The sequence below is a fragment of the Sinohyriopsis cumingii genome, chromosome 10 (assembly GCF_028554795.1).
Source record: "Sinohyriopsis cumingii isolate HCF-2022 chromosome 10, ASM2855479v2, whole genome shotgun sequence".
In the NCBI taxonomy this organism is placed as follows: Eukaryota; Metazoa; Mollusca; class Bivalvia; order Unionida; family Unionidae; genus Sinohyriopsis; species Sinohyriopsis cumingii.
Window position 1 is genome coordinate 25,187,011 of NC_142970.1, and position 23,013 is coordinate 25,210,023.

Sequence of the window (23,013 nt, forward strand, 5' to 3'; positions counted from 1 at the left end):
CAAGATGAGCCAGTAGATCCGCCATTTTTGGAGATAAGTGTAAGTGTTTAAAATTCATAAGGCGACACGAGGAATTTTAAGAACACTTGTAATAAGGTAAATAAGAGTACAATCGTGTTCATGTCGTATTTATGTTGTATATATAAACAAGTAAAAATATAGTTGATTAATTTCTCATACAATTCAAGGCGGTTATTCAAGAAATGCTGCTGACACGTCTTAACACTATTTTGTTCATGATGAGCGTTTATTGAGGCAAATTTAATATTAATTAAATAAATCCTTAATCGTTTACAACAGGTTCCAGTGACCATAGGTATATCCGATCAAGCTCAAGATGAGCCAGAAGACCCGCCATTTTTGGAGTTAAGTGTAAGTGTTTAAAATTCATAAGGCGACACGAGAATTTTGTTTGTAAGGCGATGAATTAAACCACTCGGTTTTCGACTGCCTTAATATTTATATTTCCATAAGTCACAATTTGCCGTTATGCATATGATAAAACTAAATTAAAAATCATTATCTGGTGCGAAGAAAATCGAAACTGGAATGTCTTTTATTGTTTCATTTATTTCATAGATCCCTAGTATTGGCGATTTGTCGACTGATATTCCGGTGGCCGAGTCAACGGAAATTGAAGCTGATCCATATGGGGCGATTACGGTTCCCGATATCCCCGACGCAGACACTTCATTCGGTATAAGTGACAGAAACATTGATCCAGTGAATATTATTGACGACGAGTACGTATACGCAAGTAATAATAGTAATATTTGCAAAGAGTCTGAGACACTTTATTATAAACATGATTTTGAATTCCTTGGTAATCATATACAAACATGAAACTTGTGCAACTGCAATACTTCCTTACAACATTAATACTTAAATTTTGTATGATTGCTTGCATAACATTCTTTATTTCAGGTCAGTGCACGATGTTTTGACTGAGACGATGGTCGAATACCGTGGTATAACGTATTCAATCCTAGAGCGATCTTCACAGAAACATACCAGACTATTGGTGTCCAGTCTTGGATATTCATATGGGGTAAAGGTGTGTGAAAATGTGTCGATATTAAAAATATTTACATCAATTATTGTAAACGTAGACAAATACATATGATTTATTTTCAATTCTGACAATTAAATTTCTTCAAAATCCTGGACAAACATTTTTACTTATATTGACAAACAAATTCCACATAATAATTTCAATTTAGTTTGTTAATAGGGATGTGAACTTGTGTGCATGAGGTTAGATTACTGCAGTATTTAGATTGAATTTATCCTTATTTAGAATCAAAATACATACTTACTGAATCTCAACTAATTGATTGTATAATTTTTAACACTGAATACTGTTGTTTCTAGGAAATTAATCACATATCAGTTACAAATGACATGTATATATCAAATGCGTAGTAAAATACATCTTTCTTGACCTTAATTTGTTACAATAAAATTGGTGTGTGTGTGTGTGTGTGTGATATCAAATCTTTAATTGTATTACATTTCCTCACTGGACAAGACTGTTCAAGGACATACATAATGCATTTTTGTCCTTGCATCGAGATAACGTAAACTCTACTTTGTGGCGCTGCACTTCTAGAAGTCTCAACGTGAAGTGCAAAGTGACAATACGCCAGCAAGGGAACTTGTTTGTTCAAAGCTATGCTCAGCACACACACCCCGCTGTATCTGATCGTCAGCTAAAGGCACAGGTTTACGCCAAGGTAAATTTTTGTCAGCATAGCATGTTATATTGTCAGCTAATTCTACCTTTTGTACATAAACAACGCAAAATTAGAATTATAAGAACAAAAATTACATGTAACTATAATTATTTAATATTCAATCCTAACACAGTGGTGATACTAAAAGCAATAATCGTGAAAAGTGTTTTTATTATGCTTTTCATAATTTTAGTCGATTTCGTGGTAAAGGCAAGAAATTTTCATACATGTTTAGTGTTTACTTATACGCTTGTGATTACCTCCTTTGACATAACAAGATTTCCTCCTTATCAAAGGTGAGACGTGCTGCGAGAGAGCAACTATTCACACCAGCCTTGAAAATTGCAGAAGACGCTATTCTGGAGAGTTCTGGACCAGATACAGTCTCTCTCCCAAAAAAGGCGGTTTTGAAAAGAGTTGCCAATAGAACCAGAGGAAACTGCGTCCAGAAGAGCCGAGAACGTTGGACTTTGAAGTTTGTGGGTTATATAGAAATCAGACAAATCTACAGTTCGATATTAATTGACTATAAAATTTAAACTAATTGATTTTTACTTTTTATAATGTTTGCTAATTATTCTTAATATCTGCTGTCAATTATATTTTGAAAATAAAATGTATTATATATAGTTTGTAATTAAATTTTGATAGTTTAAAGTGTGAATATTTTATGACATGAATGATATTGACAACAATTATCTATTTCTTCTGATTTTTACAGCTGAATGAGGACTTCATCAAAGCTCCTGACTTTTTGGTGGCAGACATCAGAATGGATGGGGAGCGACACTTCCTGCTGGCAATTGAATATCAGTTAGGACTTTTGCGAGAAGCGAAACGGTGGTATATGGATGGAACATTTAAGGTAAATCATTATGTTGTATTCATTATTTTATGCTGTACGACTACCAGTTATTGCTGAGCTGCAGATATTGTCTGTTTTAAATTTATAATAGCACGCACTAATAGCCTTCATGTCCAATTGTTTAATAAATGTGATTATAACTTCCAGGTCCTTGGTGAGCCTTTCCGACAACAGGGTCAACTCGTGTCCATTGATGCTTTCATCGAAAGAAATGGCGCACAGAAGCAGTTGCCGCTTGTGTTCTGTCTACTGAGCCGGAAGACGAAGTCAGATAACTGGCTGTAAGCCATTATGTTAAAGCTTTCTTTCTCTCTACCTGTTACAAAATTCACTGACATTTCCAGCATGTTTATTGGATAGATATAGGATAGATAGAAGAAACAGTAACAAAATGAATACACCCTGTGATGAGACTATGTCGTGATATCTCAAAAATGAAACATATGTCTCTTTAATGTTCTACAGTGTTTCCAGCATTTGTATTTCTTTCCAAGAATTAAATGATGAGTCATTTTTGAATGTTAGGTAAATGACGTTATGTAATCGCTGTAGAATTGATTATGGTAACAGCACTACGAACACTGACCTCATTTCGATTCTTTGGATTACAGGTGTTTCCTTCTCTGCAGTCAAGGTTGGGACATGTATCATTAGAAGGATTCGTACTGGACTTCGATAAAGGTAAGCTGTTTATTAATAACATTAATGTAAATTTAAAATTGAACATTACTCAACAACGCTAACAGTGCATGTCTGCAAAAATTAATGACATCGCGCAATATCATTAGGACACCGTATTACCTTTCACATAGAATTGTTTCATACACAGAAAATATCATATCGGGAATTTTATTTGCATATGCATATTTTCAGCTGAATGTCTCGCCATCAGAGAGGCCTTTCCCGGCGTCGAACTCAAGGGCTGTGTCTTCCACTGGTCCCAGGCAGTGTGGCGACACGTTCAGTCTGTTCGATTGGCTGAAACGTACATGCGACGAGAAGGCCTTCACTCCTTCGTTCGTCAAGTGCTGGCCCTTCAGTTCCTGCCCAGCGCGCACATACATCAAGCAGTGCAGATGCTGCAAATGAAGGCTACAACCAATGCAACACGGACCCTTATCGGGTACCTCCGCAGGCAGTGGCTGGATAACCCAGTGTTTCCAGCTGAGGCCTGGTCTGTATACCGCCAGAAAGTACGAACAAACAACGACGTTGAAGGTAAGCACAGCAAAAATAAAGCATATCAGTATAAAGACATTAGTCTATTAATATGCATGACATAATTATCCGTCTCATATTAATATTTATACATGTTGATATATATATATATATATATATATATATATATATATATATATATATATATATATATATATAAGGATTACGTATACAATTCAATTGTTGGTTATCTGTTTTACATTTTCAGGCTCGCACCATGTATAAATTCAAGGGCAGTACACATGGGACTAGGCTTCTACCAGTCAGTGCCACTGCTGCGGAGGGAGGCCGATCTCATGCGCTTAGCCGTCCAGTGTAACGACCTAGGACGTGAGAGACGAAGCTACAGATTTGAAAAATCATTATATACACTTTGGGACCAGTACATGCAGCACGAGATCAAAACCTCTAAGTTTTTGAGCTCCGTCGGCGAGCTGTATGGTCTCAGAGTGTAAGTATAAATAATCACGTAACTGAGTCCTAATTAAACTGATGTTGAGTTAAATTTATCGAGTTCTGAGTAGTAAAATCGTTATGTCTTTATTCTGCTGAAAGACATGATTAAACTACGTCGTTGATGAAATGTGACCTGTCACTTGCGATTTGCAATGCTAGTCGCATGAGTACAAAAATTTAACAACCCACACTTTCAAATGTTATTGAGAAAAAAATTAAAAATAATATTAAATGCAAATGTCGTCATTTGAGATTTGTGAAGTTATGTGACTATTAATACAAATGGCGAGTACTGGGTCATGTTTCATCTACGCAGTAGTTTCGTCTTGTCTGACACCGGATTAACGACATAATAATTATAATACTTGCCATTTCTGAGGAAATAAATAATTTTCCTATCGATTTCTTGTCGATATAACAAAGTTCAAATTTCTAGGCCCGCTAGTAAGCGACTACCATACCAGATATGTTCATGGTTAAACTCTTTCTGTTACAAGACAAGATTCATATTATTTGCGTTTATTTCTTTAATACGGTAATAGGAAGTTAGAATTTTTATTAAATACATCGAAATGACCTTATATGCCAATTAGGAATACAATCAGACTTGTTTCGTGTGATACATTTTGTGGTTTTGTGCATGATCATCGTTTCTGACTTTGATGCTTTTGGAGAGACTAGCAAAAGAACATTTTTAGATTTAGAAAATGCATGTTTTATAATCTAAAATGTTATTTAATTCTATTCAGTAATGGTCATATGTGAACGTTGAAAAAGTACTTTCATCCTGGAAAAACCCGGGAAATGATATGGACATTTATCTTTAGAAAAGCTGAATAACCGTGAACAACATTACTATATCCCTCTGTTATTCTAAGATTGAATCCTATATCGTCATATTAACGTCGGCAGCCACTGTAGTGCAAATTTGTTAAGTTTTTAAGTGATTATCTACGTATGCATGTTTTTATAGTTCGATGATTATTTGTTGCTGTTATTATAGAATTAGTTAATATATGTTGCTGTTAAATTTATTTGACAGCCATTATGAGCAATATTGTTGTAGTATTTGATATTAGATATTAATATTCATGTATTATCGATAATGATTGTTACTGACATATTAATACATCTGAAATGGCATAAGCGTTTTGTCTTTTTTGTGCTTATACTAGTTAGACATGATATCTTTTCTTCTTTTTCTCTTTCTAACCTATCATACAAATTTATGTTGTTAATTTTTTTAAAAGTAAATAACCTCTTAAATCTTTTCCAATTGTGACTTGACTTTCATTGCAACCACAACGCAATAACGGTGCCTACTAGGCACAGAATATAACAGCTGTCTATTTAAAGCATAAATTATAATCAACGCAGATAAAATACGCATACACGTATTAACGATATTGAATGTACATGAAACAGGAAGAGCCAATAGTCTTCGCAAATTAAAATATTCATCCATCCATCATAAATGAAATGGCCATTACTTAGTTAAGGCATTACCATGACAAAGTTGGCATACACAAACCACACGTGGGTGACACTAAATCGTATTCATTCTTGATATGTTCTAACAAAGATATTACTGATTCGCTTTACATACAATGTTTTCTTACACAATTATTATTTGCCTTCCTTGTTCATCTTACATACAACATGTATTAGCGTGTCGCAATTATTCTCATGATAATTTGACGTACGATTGTGACATACGGCACAGTGATTCTCTACTGCGCATTATTTATAGACATTTACCAGTAAAACAAGAATTTGATATTACATATTAGTTACTTTTATTAGACCTGATACTAGTAATTGGTAATAAAAACATAAATGGGCCTTTTTGGGTCGGGTCTTTTAAGCACTGGTCCGTTTTGGTCGTGGGCCATTTTGTTACCGGTCCGTTTTGACCCGTAACCGAAAAAACATACTGGTGAAAAACCCTTTTAAGTGTGTCGTATGTGATGAAAGGTTTAGTCAGAGCGGAAATTTAAAGTTGGAACATACTGGAGAACAACTATATAACTGTAATGTGTACTATACAAAATTTAGTGATAGAGGACATTTAAAAAGGCACATGGTGATGCGTACTGATGAAAAACCATATAAGAGTGATACAGAATCTTTAATGAGAATCGAATTTTGAAACTGAACATGAAAATGCACACTGAAGAAAAACCATAACAAAAGTGTGGAATGTGTGATAAAATGTTTAACCAGAGACCTTTAAAAACTCAAATTAGGATGCATACTGGAGAAAAACCATTCAAGTGTGTGATAAAATGTTTAATAAGTGGAATTTTAAAAACTCATATGAGAATACATACTGGTGAAAGACCATTTAAATGTGAAATGTGTAATAAAATGTTTAATCAGAGTGGAAATTTAAAAGATCATATGAGGTTACATACTGGTAAAAAACCATTCAAGTGTGAAGTATGTGATAAAATGGTTAATAAGTGTGGAATTAAAAAAAAAACTCACATGAGAATACATACTGCTGAAAGACCATTTAAATGTGAAATGTGTAATAAAATGTTTAATCACAGTGGAAATTTAAAAATACACATGAGGATCTATACCAGAGAAAAACTGTTGAAGTGTGAAGTGTGTGATAAAAAATTTAATTATAGTCAAGATTTAAAAACTCACATGAGGATTCATACTGGAGAAAAACCATTCAAGTGCGAAGTGTGTCAAAAAATGTTTCATCAGATAGGAAATTTAACACAGCCATGAGGATACATACTGGTGAAAGACCTTATAAGTGTGAAATGTGTGATAAAATATTTAATCAGAGTGGAACTTTAAAAGATCATATGATGTTAGATACTGGTTAAAAAAAACATTCAAATGTGAAGTTTATGATAAAGTTTTTTTTTCTTCTGAGTGTAGGTTTAAAGCTTCACATGAGGATTTATACTGAAGAAAAACCATACAAGTGTGAAGTGTGTGATAAAATGTTTAAGTCCAGTGGACAGTTTAAAGGTCATGTGAGGATTCATACTGGAGAAAAACCATTCAAGTGTGAAGTGTGTGATAAAACTTTTAATCATAGTGGAGGTTTATAGCAGCACATGAGGATTCATACTGGAGAAAAACCATTCAAGTGTGAATAGTGTGACAAAATGTTTAAGAGGAGTGGACATTTAAAACATCATGTGAGGATTCATACTGGAGAAAAACTATTCAAGTGTGTGATAAAATGTATAATCAGAGTGGATATTTAAAACTGCACATGAAGATACATACCAGAGAATAACCATTCAAGTGTGAAGTGTGTGAGAAAATGTTTAAATTTCGTGGAGTTGTAAAATTCCACCTGATTTTTCATACTGGAGTAAAACTATTCAGCTGCTAAGTGTTTGATAAAATGTTTAATTGCAGTCGGCATTTAAAACAGCATGTAAGGATTCAAACTGAGGAAAATCCAGTCAAGTATGAATGTTACACTTCTGTTGCTGCATATTGGTTAGCACAACAGGCAATATGGCAAATTTATCTAACACTACCTAAAAAATGCGACATGCACATTTTTATCATTAGCTAATTGGTTGGTAAAATTTGCGATGAAATATAAACTTGTGCTAGGGACTGGTACTTAATCAACCGATTGTTATTATAATGGAATTGATTTATTATAGCCCAAGGGGATACTTAAGGGGTAGAACAACGATTAGTAAACTTGCTGATGCAGCAAATGTTACACGTTCTGTTGCTGCACATTGGTTAGCACAACAGGCAATATGGCAAATTTATCTAACACTACCTAAAAGATGCAGCATGCAGATTTTTATGTTAGCACTCCTAATCAAGTTCGTCAAAGTAGATATTTTATTTTAACAACACGATATTAATAAAATTGGTAGACGTTAACCACGCATATACAAATACGCATTAAATGTCGTTGACGTTGCAAGAAGATGGAAAGAAGCAGAACCACCCTAAACTAAAACGGCAGCTGAAGTTGTATCTGCTTTGGAACGAATTTATCAACGATGACCCCTGCAATGACCACTGTTTCCACATGTTGATCCTGGCAAGGAATTTCTTGGCGCAGTATCATCTCTGATGAAAGAACATAATGTCAAAATTATGTCAATTCATTGTGATCGGGCAACTCTTGAACGATTTAATTGAACACTTGCTGGGGGGTTATTTGGATATCAATATGCAAAGGAAATAATTCAGAAAGATATAACATCTCGCGAATGGGTTGCGAGATTGCCAAGTATGATAGCTGTATTAAATAATGAAATTGCTGGTGAAAATTCTATGAAACTCGTTAGTGCGATTCCAAAAAAATACCAATACAACGACATGACTTTTCAAACAACCCGTACTAGGTAAGGTGACAGTAAGATATTTATATGAACTGGGTGAAGTTGAAGGCAATTAGAAAAGAGTAACTGATCCTATTTGGAGTATTACGATACATACTATTTCCATCGTGGTAAGATTTACGGGTAGACCTGCAATCTACAGAATAGCTTCAACTTCTCCTGAACGTGGTTTTGTACGTGAACAATAGCAGGTAATTCTTGAAGGCAACTCATTTCCACCGCTTTCACGTTTGTAAACTAGCACCACGACGTCGATTACATTCAAGACAGGTCAGCTTCACATTTTCGCTTGTGTGACCAAAATTACTATTAATTCTGTCTAGGGCCGGCATTTTGCCTTGGATTATTATTTGAATACTGCCGAAACATTACTGTTTTTACAGCTCACACAATGATTAGTCTGTCGTTGTTTCAGTGTCATGATAAAATCAGCATCGAGATCAAAGTCGCGTTTATGTTTTGTCCATAGAATTAACAACAGAAGGGACGATCATTTCTGTAACGATAAAAAATATAAACTCACATAAATGTACTGAAATAGAGTCGAGCAGCAAAGAGGGCGAACAGACCACTTGTCTGAAACCTAATTTGCTTAAAATATAAACTTCTTCTGAAAAAAAATAAAAAATAAGGTCACTACGTACCTGACCGAGAGTTGTGTTTACATACCGGAGGGCCCCCGCCCTTCTCTGCTGCTATTATTTTATCCAAAAATTGTATCAAGTCTAATACGATATCTTGTTCTAGGATCATATAAATTTATTGTTATAATTAATTTATCTAAAAATTTTATCAAGTTCAATACGATATCTTGTTCTAGGATCATGTAAATTTATTGTTATAAACCCGTGCTGGGTTGATTGTGCTTGTGAAAAGAAATTTCTGAATTTAATTATATCCATATCACCGCTACACCAAGTTTGATGAATATTTCGCAACGTGTGCGTATCAACTCCATTAAACATAAATAAAATATTACAGTTATCTCTGATCACTTTTGGTATTTGTGTGTATCGCTGAGTAACATAAATCACATCAGTGTTTTTATGTCTGCCGCGTGAAAAAATTCTGGCAGGGTTTGATTGTTTGTCCAACATCACATCATCGTATGCAACTAAATTATTAATAAATCCGTCTAAAACATCAAAGCTCGGCGCTTCATCAATATCGGTTATAAACTCTATAACATCCTTATCTTCGTCCAGCAATCTTGCGTTTTCATTGAAATCTCTAAGTACATCATAACATCGTTGATCATCAGCTGATGGTGCTACCAAATACAATTTATCCCACTTTAACCATCTCATTATCAGATTAAGTAATAATTGCGTCTTACCCGATCCAGATGGACCTATTATTATCATTTTGATCGAATTTGGCAACGCAGGATGGTGTTTAACTGGCTCTTGTTTTCGTGTCGCTGAGAAATCAATTATATCCATATATAAATAATATTAATTTATATTGTTTACGTTGCAAAGTTAAGACTCCAACTAATGATCTATCTACGGTTACAACAAAAAATGCGAGAATGGCATATGGTGGAAGATGTGCAGTATGTGAGAAATTTTTTTTCGTTTTTACCCATGAAAGGTAGCGGTGATATTGCTAAATTAATGTCAAAGTTCCCAGGAACTCCATGGGCCAAATATCCTGGAGACAAACATCTACCAGGATATAATTATTGTGGTCCTGGTACTCGACTTGATATCAGGCTTGACAATCAGGATCAACCAAAACCAGGTGAGTATCCCATAAATGATATTGATAAAGCATGTCACGTTCATGATGTGGCTTATAAAAATAAAGATCTACAACATAGGCATATCGCAGATGTGAAGTTGATTCATTCGCTAGATTCCGTAAAAAATAAAAATATCAGAGAATCATTAGCTAATTGGTTAGTAAAATCTGCAATGAAAGGTAAACTCGTATTAGGGGCTGGTAATTAATTATAAATGGAATCAATTTATTATAGTCCAGGGGGATATTGGAGGGGTAAGGCAGCAATTAGTAAACTCGCTGATGCAGCAAAAGTCAAGCAATCTACTGCTAATGCGTGGTTATCCAAACAAGCAATATGGCAAATTTACCTATCATCACCAAAACGAATTCAGTACGCGTATTTCGATGTTAGTGTTCCTAATGAAGTTCATCAAGCAGATATTCTGTTTTTACCGCATGATACGATTAAAGTACGCAGACGTCAAATAACATACAAATGCGCGTTAACTGTCATTGACGTTGCAAGTAGATATAAAGAGGCAGAACCATTATCAACGAAAGCATCATCTGAAGTAGCCGATGCGTTTGAACGAATTTATCAACGAGGACCTCTACGATGGCCACAGCTGTTACAAGTTGATCCTGGCAAAGAATTTCTTGGTCCAGAATCATCGTTGATGAAACAACATAATGTCAAAATCAGACGAGGACACAATGCAATTCATCGTGATCAGGCAATTGCTGAACGATTTAATCGAACACTTGCTGAGCGGTTATTTGGATATCAATACGCGAAGGAATTCATTCAAGATAAAAGATCTCGCGAATGGGTTGCAAGATTACCAAGTGTGATGGCTGCATTAAATAATGAAATAACTCGAACAACCAATATGAAACCTATTAACGCAATTACCCAAAAAAGTATACCTGCACAACGACGTGATTTTTCAGCACAGCCAGTATTAGGTAATGTGACCGTAAGATATTTACATGAACGAGGTGAACTTGAAGGTGGTAAAAAAAGAGCGACTGATCCTATTTGGAGCATTACGACACATAAGATATCCACCGTGACAAGATCCACTGGCAGACCAGCAATCTACACACTAGATTCAACTGCTCCTCAACGTGGATTTCTGCGTGAACAACTACAAATAATTCCTGAGGACACTCAGTTACCACCCAAATCACTTAACTAGCACCCCTGCGTCGATTACACTCAAGACAAGCCAGCATTGTGTTTTCTCGTGTATGACCAAGATGGTTATCTTTCCTATCTACGGTAAATTGTCTTGGATCATTTTTCAGATACCGCCATAACATTATACAATTACAACTCGCACAATGATTATTCTGCTGTTGTTTCAGCGTATTAATAAAGTCAACGTCAAGATCAAAGTCGCGTTTCTTTTTTTTATCACACTGTTTATAACCACTTAATTTTTTTCTTATTATGTCACCGACAACATCATCATTAATCACTGACTCGTTCATGATAATCCTTCGTAGCTGAGATATTCTTCTAACTCTAGATACTGCGAGATAAACCAAATTTGACCACTTGATACGATCATTGACGATCCAAACAACTGTGTCAGTAATAGTTAATCCTTGGGATGAATGAATCGTCATCGCGTATCCTAGCGTCCACGGGGATTTATTTGTTTTTAGCGCATCTTCAACAACATTGATATCAACTGCGACAATATCATTCAGTACTAAATTCTGTTTCTCGGTATGTCCTGGTATATCAACGTGAATATTCTGCCGCCGTGTATCAGCTGGTCGATAACATAACGGAACTGGTAATGTTGGAAACCTTTCTCGTTGTAACTGAAACAATTCCCGTTGAAGTGTGTCTCTATCTTTCTACTTGCAACTATCAAATCGTTTGGTCTCCACGCTCGCAAAAAGTCGTTCATGGGTGTTTCTGAAATCACCTCGCTCATTATTTCACATTGAATTTTATTCGCTTGTAGTCTGATTAATTTTTTAAACTCTTTTAATTTTGGATGAAATGCTCTATGATCATCAGTTACTTCTTCAGCGTGGTCAACAAAATCTTTCAGCCATCCATGTGGAGATGGTCCAACAAAAGGTGGTGGTTGACCGTAATCGCCACACATTATCACAGCAGTATTTCTTGTCAATAACCAATCAAGAAACGTTTTTAATGTTTCTAACGGTACTGTACATATCTCATCCCAAATGATAATCTTTGGAATATATTTCTCACCCATCCTTAAAGATGTCCATGCATCACCCTTCCATCGAAAGAAGCTGTGATAAGTACACTATTGTACCCCTCGTTGTTTCATCTCTCGCGCGAGTCTATGTGTAGGAGTTAAAACGATCATATCTGAGTTCTAAAATAATTCAATTGCTCGGGTCGTCTTACCAGAACCTCCTGATCCGTTCAGATAAATCGTTTTATTTCTGGTTATTGGATCGTACACCGATGGTGCAGAAGATAGCTTTAATATTTGATATTTTTTACAATTAATATCTTTGATCGCAACATCAGCGGAATCGGAATAATCGAGTGTTTTCTTGTTTTATTCTCCACGAACCCCACTGTGCATAAGTATCGATATGTAGTTGTTCTAACAGTCCTGAATATTTTTATTGATATAAAACGAGTCCGTGGCAACTCTGACAGCGAGTGTAGAAACTTTATTTATCATCGATAACAGATTTATCGAAACATATGCGAGCATCGATGATCTTAAATTTGTATACTGAGGTGACTCACCGTCAGTGTAGCTCACGATTGTACCTCGTTTAATTCCATTTGACAAGAAAGCTATTTCTCGATTTTTAAACGTGTTTTTCTTCGTTGTATCAGCGATTATAAAATCTAACTCAGCATCGTCCATGATCAATCTTGCACAATGTCGTTTATGATCGTATGATCCTCCTTGAGTGAACTTGCCAATTATTTTTCTGCCAAAATCTTTCGTAATTTTATTTTCGTAATCTGTTTTATCCGGGTTTTCATCATCAGAATACTGTTTATGTTGTGGTAACTAAACTTCGGTTTGTTTCCGACATGATTTAATTGCTTCACTGATCGTCAATGATATTAACATCGCACAATCAAGCATGTACCGTAACAGTACTATTGGTGCCCACATTTTTTCTGAAAAATGTTTTCCAAACCAAATATAACAAATTGGATGAAGTCCCATAGCAAACTCGAATGACTCGATACGTGCGAATCCAGTCGGACCAAAATCCGGTAATGGTCCATTTATTGATACTTGTGTCATCTCGTGCGTCGGATGACCGAATCGCTCAAAGTACACAGAACAATCTCCGTACCCGAGAAAACTTCCGGGATAACACGCGACCATATCAACAGAAATAACATCTTTATAATTATATTTAGTATTCCATAATCCACCGTGTCCGTATTCGACACAACTGGATATTATGTCATTGAGAAAATCAAATCTAGTTGGTTTCCACGAATTTTTCTTTCTAGCAAAATGAGCCGCAACTGACGGAACAGTAAAACAGTTACTCAATAGTTCGTCAGTATCATCAGTATATTGTAGTGAAAGATTTTTCATTTTTTCGTGGAGAAGACTTTTTCGATAAATAACGCCATTAGGTCGTACAAATTGACCGAACTTAATTTTTTCTCCGGTACAAATACTTGCATCTGATTCGTCGTTAAAACTCTGAAATAACCATACTGACACAGGATCGTTTTTACTTATTTCGTTAATAAAATCAAACATATCTCTGCGGTAAATTTTAACAGTTCGATTTCGTGGAAACACCGTTACTGCGCTAGTCCATGCGTGTGCGTTATGATCAATAATTTCGATCGAAGCACCTTTTGATTTATATTTTGATTCAAACAGTATTTCTCCTGTTATCGTCGCCACGGTTATTGGGAACTTTAGTTTTTTCCCTAGTTCAGCCACATCTTTGAATGACGCCCCCGTATCTTTAACCGTATCTCCGCACGTGTTTATTATTTTACGTCTTTTATCCGTTAAGCCGTTTCCACGAGTCGAAACTGTAAAATGTTCTATTACTCGCTCAGCCACACAGCTTATTTTTGAAAATTTCATCGGCGCCAGTTTATCAACGCTGGGTTTTTCATTTATCACATAGATTCCATAAATAACTGCTGTTACAGGATTCGCTCGCTCATAATACGGTTTGTCAATGCCAGTCAGTAGACCTGGTTTAGAATCTTTACTTAGTACGACAGTTTTTTCACCCTTGTGCACAGGATCTTATTTGTCACGGATGATCCAATTACCTGTTTCTGTTAACACGACAAATTTTATTCTGGAAAGATATTTGCGATTATCAGTGTAGTTAATGATAGTTGCTGCTCGTTCGTCATTCATCGTAGCGTCGATGACATCGTCGCGTATAATCTTGAACGTTATTTATTCTGATATACATTTTTTATTTATTCTTTATTTATATATTCTATATATATATATATATTTATTTGATCGATTTATGTCTATAGTAACTTTCGTGAATAGGTGTAAAGTCCAAATGCCAACCACCCGATCCTGATTGATTTACATGATTTTAAGTATCATTTACCCCATCAATTTCTGAATAAAATATTTCAGATTATAATAATTATCTCAGAATAAATAAAATATTTCTGAAAAATCATTAAGATTTCACATACAGATTCACTATCAATTCATCTCCTCTCAGGTCAATTAAGTGTCCAAGGTGATCAGTTAGTTTAAAATTTATTCGTGTTAACATATTATTATGACACCACAGATAAATAGGATTGGTTGGTACTTGCACTTCCCAGGGGATACTTGTGGTGTGAACGTGTATAAAATGTATCCTTGTTGAGTCTGATTTGATTTTCCAAGATCTATGCTATAGCTACCATCGATCACATCACAAACGAGATTAACCGCGATTGTCGATGTTATATTAACTACTCCCGGTGAAACAGGTCTGCCGCCGCCGTATATATCGTTATCATGTTTGAGAACAAGCGGAGGTGGTGCTATTTTTCTCCATGATTCGATGATTTTAGGAAAGTTCTCATTGATAAGATCGTTCAGCGATTTTACTAGTTTGTCAGCATTAATCCCTGGTATTACAAATGCTGGTAATTGTTGTTCAGTTATTTTGTAATGATAGAGAAACCATTGTTTAGCGTTATAATTATCAATAATTTTATCACCGTGGCGAATCATATTACAATGATAGTTTTATTAACGTGTCTAAGATCTGATATAACCTGATTTAGATGTTTTATCATCTCAACAATTTGTTGTTTCACATCATCGCTGTAGCTGTCAGAAAAGAAAATTCGCAGTTTGTTGATTGATTGTTTAAATTCAAAATTAACAAGATCAGAATATGAATAAATTCCTTATCGACGAGTGGATTAGTCTAACATCTTCGATAGTATGTATATTATTTATTATTTGAGGAAGAGATTCACCATCAGGAGTAGTAAAATAAGGGCTGATTCCAGTCCACCTCCACGGGTATTTGCCTCGATATCCTAGAGTTGTTATAAATTTCTTTTCATTTATTGTAAAATCATATCGACGTGATTCTGGTTGTCCATGATCTACTGGCGGGATTTCAGGCCAACCTAGTACTGATCTTATTGACGATTAATAAATATCAACGGCATAATCAGGAGAATGTATCTCAACCGTAGAAGATAACGTCGGCTCATGAAAGTTAATTGACATTTTTGCTTCTTTTCCCGTTATTGATTTTATTCTACGCGCAAATTCTTCATTGATCTCTTCAATCTCATAACTGCCAGTTGGTATTCCAACAACGTTCCAGTCAAGTGTTCCGTCATCTTTATTTTTTATTAGCAAATACAAGCGAATTATTTGCTGGTGTACCATTAAAAGATTTCGATCTGATATTTGGCCAACTGTGATATACTCGTAATTGCGCTAGTGCAATTTCTTTTACTGGAATCGCAGTTGGAAAACTGACGTTAAATTCAGGATTAATCGAACTTACTGAGATCGTCGCTGTTTTCAGCGGAGTTGTGTTTGTCACGATCTGCTGAAGTAGCTCTAGTGATGTCATTAATTTAATATACTTGTGCCTTTAATACCAGCACAATTGTATACGCTAGTCATCGTTGTAAACTCAAAATCAGATATAATTCCATCATTAAGACCTGCTGATAACAACGAAGATAACTTTGTGTATGCTACCGTCGCCGTGTGCAACTTTATCATATAATCGGATAATTTTTTATTCGTGCAAGTATTTATCTTTTTTGCAATGATATTGAGCACACCTGCAATTGATGTTGTAGCTGAAACACAGACTGTTACGGCTATTGGTGCCATTATTGTTATCGCTGATAATAATATGCCGGTGGACACAACAACAACAGGGATACTGAATAAACGATTACGTCAACGATAACTAGTCGTCATCGGTATTTCTTTATTTTTACCGTATATTGTTCGACTCGATTTTTTAAGTTCGTTTGCCATTCACGTGCTTGATTGTACCTGTACACACCCGAGGTACTCATTATATTTTATACAGTAACCAATTGAGGTGTTTCAGCTACAAATTCTAGACACCACCAAAAAGATGCTGAGGTTAATTTCTTATCAGCTGCTTCCAGAATAAATACTTCTTCGTTTCCGTTGTTTAATATGATAGACACAACTCCAGAAAACCTGTCGGTTGAGTGACGCCATGGGTACGTTGTAAAAAACTCGAATTTTGCAGCACTGAACACAGACAGCCTGTACACGCCAGTGACGGTTGCGGTATATTTGATAGTTTTATTTTGCTGTGACCATGTTGAGAATCCAGATGACACCGTGCACACGATATTGGTAATATGCCCGGGAGTTATTCCGGCTGGAATTTTAATCAGACTAATTTTGTTAACGATATCAGGAATTCCATTTACGACATCTTCTAATGTTTTCTTAGTTGTGTCTAGGTTAGTTTTGATATCAGAAAGTTTTATGTCAACGGCGTGCGGAGTGCCGAAGAATTTATCGATGGCTTCATCGGATTTTTGAAAATTTCTTCGAAATCTTCCAAAAGCGCCCACGTGCACATCATACTCGTCCCGTAACGTGGATCATTTATTATCTACGGTGCTGTGCTCGGTTTGCAACGTAGTTAGTTTACCGTTAAAGGTATTGTAGTTGACGTCGACCTATTTTTTCGTCGCGGCATCTTGGATCTCTTAATACTGTTATCTTGTTTCCGTTCATACTGAGTTCACCTGTCATTGTGTCGCCGGTGTTTCTTACACGATTAGCAAAGCTTTTTGCAATTTCATCTCTGATGGTTTTAAGCGATATACTTGAATCTCTGATTCTACCGCTGTCAGTAAACACATGAATGTTATCCGTGACCGCACCGAGTACTCGTCGAACTATATCATTCCATTTGATATTGCTAGTTTTTAGTTTTCCGTATCGATCCTGAAAAAGAACAACCTCATCTGGGTCAACTGCAGCCAGGTTCATAATATCAGCGAGTTCATCTTTAGTCGCGTACTTCGACAAATCAATGTCGAATTTTTTTTTCTTACTGGTAGAAGAAGATCTTCCGTAAATATCAACCATTATAATGAGATCTGTTGTTCAAAACGAAACGATTACTTGTATAATCATGTAAAGATTTATGAGGTGGTTTGGATGATTTTGATATGGCGTTAAGTACATTAATTACTTCATTTTCGCATATTGGCGGATCCGTCATTGTTTGCATTGGTAGCGTTGAATACCAAACCGCTGCGTGAAGTGGTGCGACATACTTGATAAACTCACGAGTGGAGCTAACCCGTACGAATCAAAATAAACGATTCCACGTGGATCAATTGCGTATGCGGTCCAATGAGTACCAGGTCTGGAACGTTCATCGAGATTAATAATACCTGTTTCAGCGCTGTTTGGTCGGTCCGGCAATTGATCTCGCATAAAAACACCTCTGAAGTTTTTTATTTTTAGTTGTTTAACAGCATCAAGTTAATCAAAATTTGATGCTGGAATCAACGAAGTGATCCTGGAAGCCTCAGACCTTTTCCCCAGCGAGATCTCGGTAATCTTAATCCGGTCCCTCTTTTTTTTAATCCTCGCCCTGTTGCTTTCTTCAGAGCCATTGCAGCAGCGGTTCCAACAGCACCTAATGCGGCTGCTTTTGCTACGGCAGGTGCGGCTGCAGGAATTAATGCTGGAATAGCCGCGAGAAGTGGAAAAATAGCGCCTGTTTTAACTGAATCTTTAACCGCACTCGCAGAGAGATTAAGTTTGACGCCTGTCTTTGATTGTTTAGCGCTGTTGAAATGTTTAAGCTGACGTTCTGATAACGATAGTTTATTTTGACCGCCCGTGATCTGATCTCGCTTTAATGATAATTTCATTCCGCAGTTTTTTGCTGAATTTGATTGAAGGTTTATAATCTGACCAGGAGTCAGACTGACACTAACGTGATGATATGGCATTTTATGATAATACTCGTGTTTTTAAATAACGTGATTAAAGATTTTCCACTGGTGCATCAACGACTCTCATTCGACCACTACCATCTTCAAGTAACATCGCTTTGTCACTGAGTATGACAGCGATTGCTCTGTAGGCGTCACCACCTGGCAGGTCAGTAACATGAGCTCGAAAGTGTATATCAACGACAGATTGCTTGAATAAATCAAGATGCTCCAATGAAAAGTAATAAATCGGATACAGATTTATAAAATCTGACTGTGATATTTGCAGCCCAGTATCCACATTTTGATCACGTCCCATAAATGACATCAAACGATGATATGCACGCGCTACGTGATTTTGACCAAAATTTAACAAGATATCCTCAGCTGGTTCTTGATGTCCATTTATCAGCAAGGAAACTTCATTAACTCCAATTTTGTCAAATATCATATGTGAATGTAACTGGGTATTCATCCGATTATTATTTTGCAACGCAATAAAAATATGTCGTGGTGCAGAAACACCCTGTTGTGATGCTATATTCCATGTAAATAAACCATTAGCATTACCTTGAGCAGTATCTGTGGTTACTGTTAACCATGATAACAATGATTTACCGCCTTGATCCGCAAAAGAGAGTAATTTTTGTTCTTCAGTAATAGATGGAATCATTACTGGCATCCACAATGAAAGTTTCGTTATATTTACTTTGCCAGCATCACCAACAGGTCTCCAGAGTGCATCGTTATCATCATCCTTTCTAAATAACACAACTGTGTGCTTAGCTCCGAAGATAACTTTTCTAACATTTCTGCAAAATCCAAAGATATGGGATAAGGGAATCGCGCATGAGAAATTTCTACGATTATCTCTTAACATCGATCGCCGTGATAAAAATCCTAAGTTGAGCTCTCGATTAGAATCATGAGCAACTGGCCACACATCAGCATCAGCGTTATTGGCAAAATTTCTTGGTCGTCTTATATTATACGGTCTGATGTCTGGGTGATCAGAAGTGTCTTTGGCGAACATCATTGTCGGACCGGCTGATCTTGTATAATCATCTGAATAGCTTGCTAGACCTATTATCGCTGTGGCAACATCAACGTCTTTTTGAATCGATTCAATATTTCTTCCATCAATCATGTATGTGGCACTGTCAAACAACGCCATAATACCGTTGTTAACAAAACCGATTCTAACATCATCTCCGTATTCAGTATCATCTGTTTTTATAATTTCACCTTCTACTTCAATAAACGCTTCGGCGGGTAAGAAATATCTACTTGTATCCTGAACTTGTAATTCGATTCGACCACGTTGATTTGGTTGTCGTGCTTCATAAGAATAAAATTAATAATCACGTACCGATTCGTCTTTGAGAACGGGTGCGTCTATATCAAACGCTGGATCGGATACACGTTTGAACATTTTATTATAATTACCATGATCTAAATCATGGTCGCCTTAACTTGCCAAGGACACGAAGACCGCTTCCTGATATTAAACTTGAAGCTATATTTTTTTCTGCTTCTTCAGATAATTCCGCTAGTTTTTGATTTGCTGCCTGATTTATTATTTTACTGACATTTGTGGGCATAACTTCAGTGCTGGCCAGTTTTATTGGTTGCTGCTGTTTTCTTCGTACTAATCGAGCTAGTCTGTCCTTGACAGTCGAGAACGCTTTACTGGCAAGATTACCAATGGCGCCAGAAATTTTATCACGAACAGCCTCAATAGCCTTCATCCCTAATTGTTTTGCAATCGGTATTGCTTTTGGAGCCATCCTTCTAAATAGACCCTGAACAACATCACCAAGTCCATCTCCGTAAATTGTTTTGTAATTTGGCAGTCGTGAGTATACTACCCTGACCATGATCGGTCTACGTTGAGCAGTGTGTATAATCATTTTTATATACTAATTAATTAATTGTTTAGTCGCTGTGATAATCATCGGCAATTTCATCAATAAGGGAACGATAAATACTGCGATCCATAATACCACCTTGAACTAATCTTCGACAAATATCAGATATTAACAATTTCTGAAGAATTATTTCCTGCACGTTTTCCTCCAATCAGTATTTCTAGTCGTTCTACGTCGGAAAGAACACTGTTAGGACAGGCAATAAGACCACTCCCCAAACCGCTTCCAGTAGCACCTGGTGCATCATGGAATTCTTCTTCTGAGGATTGTGGTCGGGGAGGTGGTTGTACTAATCGAGGAATTTTTGACTTTTGTGATGAGGGAGATTGCGTTTGTGGTTGCTGTATTTTTTCAAAATATTTATCTATTGCGTTAATAAATGCAATATATCTAGTATCACTGTTTCTAGCTTGATCAACTCCATGGTGTATACGAAAAATCCATTTGTACCAGTTTTCACGACTTATGGAATCACCGGCATAATCAGATTTTAAAATTTTATCTCGCTGATCATAACTTTGCACGGCAAACTCAGCTAATTCATTTATGTTTTTAAGTTTCTTTATATAATTAATACTTTTGTCTGCAAATTTATCGCTTATATCAACTTTAGTCCTTACTTGCTCCGTTTCTGGTGTGCGATCCTCCTCATCACCTATTTCAGTACTATCCTCAGGTATTCCTGTATCGACGGGTGAAAAGTTGAGATGCAGCTATTTCAGTTGGAAGATCTCGTAAAATCTTTTTTGTTTTCTTAGTTCTCGCCGCTATTTTTTCAGTTTGCTCAGCAGTTTGTTTTAATACTGGAAAAATACCTTTTTTCCTCTCCTCGTCATCCTCTTTAATATCTCCCCATATAGCTTTTTCGGCAACCGCTGCATCTTTTTCAGTAGCTGTAGTGACGGGTTTAAATAATTTTTTAGTATCTTCTTCGTACTCAACTTGTGATTGTTGCTGCGCTTGCAGGTTTTCTCTAAATGAATCTCTGACAGGAAGAAATTTCTTTATTGCTTCTAATCTTTCTCGAGCTAATCTAGCAGTATGTGATTCCTTGGCTGGTGGCATTTATTAATATAATAATTTTTAATTGATAGCAGCAGAGAGGGCGGGGGGCCTCCGGTATGTAAACACAACTCTCGGTCAGGTACGTAGTGACCTTATTGTTTTATTTTATTTCGGAAGAAGCTTATATTTTAAGCAAATTAGGTTTCAGACAAGTGGTCTGTTCGCCCTCTCTGCTTCTCGTGGAGGCACTCTATTCCTACGTAAAAGTACTCTATGCTTTTTCTTTGGCTTTAATTTTCTTTAGTACCGATATTTACTAAATATTTATATTGTAGAAATTAATATACATTTTCTCATTTGATTACTTACCTTCAATTAATTCCTATTTAGAGAATGATGACATTTCCAAACTCTGTTGGAAGCCGATTATGTATTATATTTAATTAAGAACCAAATGATGGTTGAAGGAAAACTGACTGGTGTGTACGACTCCTGTATTTATATCGTTCGGGTTGCACTACATAATGAACAGTACATTTTGCTAACAGGTATTTAAGACACAATAAATATTAGATATCGTGAAAATATTGAGATTCAAGACAAGTATTGAATGCTAATGATATTATTACACTCTTAATTGCAAACGTATGACCATACACTAAAATCATTGAGTCAGACGTATGAATAGTGCTGTAAATATTGGCCTCCAAATGAGTTGGAGGTGCGGAGAAATTATGGCATGCGCTATCCGGATCAGTTATCCGTGCATGAGATGGTAAGTGCATTGTTGCATTGTTGACCATAACTTATTCTACGTAAAACCTAATTTTATCAACGGTTTATTTGTGTTCAGTAAAGGTTGTATACACCGCATAATGAAAATATTAGGTGCCTCCAATACATGCATTGCTTCCAAAATAAAGATGTTGGACATTATAGTAGTTGTTGGTAATGTAGGTTTAAACGCCATTTTTCAACACAAGGCAGGCCATATATGGGCGGCCAGTATAAGTTGTGGAGGAAAATCACGGAGAATCCACAGGAGAACCACTGACCCAAGAGAAGCTAATGGCATGCTTTTTCTCGTAAACACGTTTGCCGAGTCTGATACTCGAACCCACGCAGACTTAGATGAGATGGCAGCAATCTGGAACAGTATGCGTTTTAGACCACTAGACCACTAGGGTTTTGCAATTATTATACTTCTTTTTTCTCTCTTCTTTTTCTTCGTCTTCAAATACAAAATACATTACTCTGTGTTTCTTTACGTTCAAATATTAATTACATTAATTTT